A 3,010-nucleotide genomic window follows, 5' to 3' on the forward strand; every position below is an offset into this window, starting at 1 on the left:
ACATCACCATCTTTAAGTTTCGTAAAGAAATCGAGGGGAGAAATGATCAAGGCGAAGACCATGGGATAATCTCCTAATGTATCATTAGGTTCATCTTTGAATCAATAGACCATGGGACCATAGATGTTCATAAAATTTGTGTCTTATAAATTTTTGAAATTGAAAAAATAGATAATATTTTTATACACTTTCAAATTTTCAAATTTATATAATAGGTCCCATCGAGATTTGAACTCATGTTACTAGATTCAAAGTCCAATGTCCTAACCACTAGACCATGGGACCACAAATATTTGAAGATTTGTGTGTCATAAATGTATGACCTTTAAAAAGAATAATAGTATCTTATTTGTTTCTTATAGATCTCTAAATTTTGAAAATGATTTGTGTCTTTGTTTTTAGTTTTGTATTTGATAGAGTTTCAACGCAATAAAATCTTAATTTATTAGATCATTTGTACAACTATTCAACCATTCTTATTCACTCATTTCCATCCTACTTTAATAGAGTTCACAGAAAGGTTATTTTGAAACAAATTTAACGTTAAAAAAAATACTTATTTAATAAGTTTTTTCCCATCCATATTTTTTAAAAGTTTTGAATATTCTAGGTAACATTACCGAAATAAAAAAATCAACTACGTAATAATATATCAATGACTATTTAGATCTAAACTTAGTGTTGTCATTCTCAACTTGTTAATACAATCTCTAATAAATACAAAGTTAGTAGTGAAAAAAGAAAAAACAACGAAAGTTATTCTTCAATGTGAGTCAGGTTGATAATCTCAACTTGCATTCTAAGGACATGTATATAAAATATAGATTGTCAAGACCTAGATTGGTAAAGATGGTCATACTAGCCCTTTTCTCTAGGGTTGAAATGGCTACCATTCATTTAGGAGGTACATTTGTACGAATGTTAGGACCACTCAATTAATTTATTAGTGGGGGTTTGAATTTCTTATTTCTTGAGTTCCCTAATTTTATCCTTCCTAAATTTGTTAGTTTGTAAGGCTATAAAAGTCAACCAAATTGTTTGATAACACAATTGATTTATGTGTTTTAGTTTGCCTATATACAACATTTGGTATCAGAGCTACAACGCAAGGCCTAATTGTGAGAAGAAGAGACTGCAGTCTTTTTTCTTGAAGAGTGAGTTGAAACAGATTCAAAATATCGCAGCTGAAACCAATTTCGTTCAACCGACAATTCCTAAGTTTGATGGTCATTATGATGATTGGTCTATGCTTATGGAAACTCTCTTCATTGAAAGGAATATTGGTCCTTGGTGGAGACTGGAATCCCTGCCGTAGCCAAAGGAGTAGAGATTATCGAAGCACAACAAAAAATAATTACATACCTGAAGCTGAAAGACTTGAAGGTCAAAAATTATTTTGTTCTAAGCCATTGATCGAACTATTATGGGAATGATCCTTAGTAGAGATGCTGCAAAAAAAAATTTAGGACTCTGTGAAGCAGAAGTATCAGGGTTCCACAAGAGTCAAAAGAGCACAACTCTAAGCTCTTACGAAATTTTTTGAAGTCTTACAGATGAAAGAGGGCCAGAGTGTTGATGCATATTTTGCTTGAAGTCTCACTATTGGAAACAAGATAAAAATTCATGGTGAAACATGAAACAAATGGTGATTATTGAAAAAATCTTGAGATAAATCACCTCAAGATTTGACTATGTTATATGTTTTATTGAAGAGTCGAATAACTTAAACACTTTAACAATCGATGAATTGCAAAGCAGTTTGCTGGTACATGAGCAAAGATTGAATGGACGTGTAAGTGGTGAACAAGAACTAAAGGTGACATACGATAATAGATTCGGTGGAAGAGGAGATAATCGAGCTCGTGAAGCTTTTCGAGGAAGAGGTAAATATTTATTCAACAAAAGTACAGTTGAGTGTTATAAGTGTCATTAGTTAGGACACTTTAGATATGAGTGTCCTCAATGGGAAAAAGAAGCAAATTATGCTTTGAGGATGAAGAGAAATGTTGCTGATGTCATATGTGGAGCTCAATCAATCTAGGAGGGAAGATGTTTGGTTCCTTGATTCGGGGTGTAACAATCATATGTGTGCAAACAAGGAATGGTTCTCAGATTTTGACGAGGAATTTCGACAGTCGGTGAAGCTTGAAAATAATTTCAAGATGGCGGTGTTAGGAAAAGGTAACATTAGATTGCAAGTTGTTGGCGTCAAGGTAATCACTGATTGTTTTTATATACCTAAGTTGAAAAACAATCTATTAAGTCTTGGACAATTGCAACAAAGAGGGGTATCTATTTTGATACAACATGGAGATGCAAAATCTATCATCCCAAGAAGGAGCTTATTCTACAGACAACAATGTCTGCAAATAAAATGTTCATATTACTTGCAAGAATCATGCGGCAAACCGCCCCTTGCTTCCAAAAAATTATAGAAGACAACACTCATCTTTGGCACCGCAGATATGGGCATCTAGGTTTCAAAGGTTTGAGAACATTGCAACATAGATAAATGGTGAGAGAGTTACCCAATTAAAAACATCGTCTAAACTATGCATTGATTGCGGGGTGGGAAAGCAACATAGGGATGCATTTCCAAAGAGAAGTTTATGGAGAACAACACAAAGGCTGCAACTGGTACATGCAGACATCTGTGGACCCATCAAACCTATTTCCAACAGTAATGAGAGGTATTTTATAAGTTTTATTGATGGTTACAGCCGCAATGTGTGAATATATTTTCTTGCTGAAAAATCTAAAGCATTTACTATCTTCAGGAATTTTAAAAATCTTGTTGAGAAAGAGATTGGAGATTTTATTCGTTGTCTACGCACAGATAGGGGTGGAGAGTTCACCTCTCACGAGTTCAATAGTTTTTGCAAAACTAATGGTATCAGTAGACAACTTACTACAGCTACACTCACCAATAAAATGGTGTAGCGAGTGTAGTTGAGCGCAAGAACAGAACAGAACAATCATGAACATGATTAGAAGTATATTATCAGAGAAG

At 33.8% G+C, this 3,010-nt stretch overlaps 1 non-coding gene across 1 annotated transcript; it reads right to left on the reverse strand.

Annotated features, from left to right (window-relative positions):
- Window positions 1-213: 213 nt before the first annotated feature.
- Window positions 214-285, reverse strand: TRNAQ-UUG (transfer RNA glutamine (anticodon UUG)). Its single transcript has one exon. It is a non-coding gene; the product is annotated as a tRNA-Gln (tRNA).
- Window positions 286-3,010: the final 2,725 nt, after the last annotated feature.

This window comes from Cucurbita pepo, chromosome 16, assembly GCF_057944985.1.
Source record: "Cucurbita pepo subsp. pepo isolate OVF chromosome 16, ASM5794498v1, whole genome shotgun sequence".
Classification (NCBI taxonomy): Eukaryota; Viridiplantae; Streptophyta; class Magnoliopsida; order Cucurbitales; family Cucurbitaceae; genus Cucurbita; species Cucurbita pepo.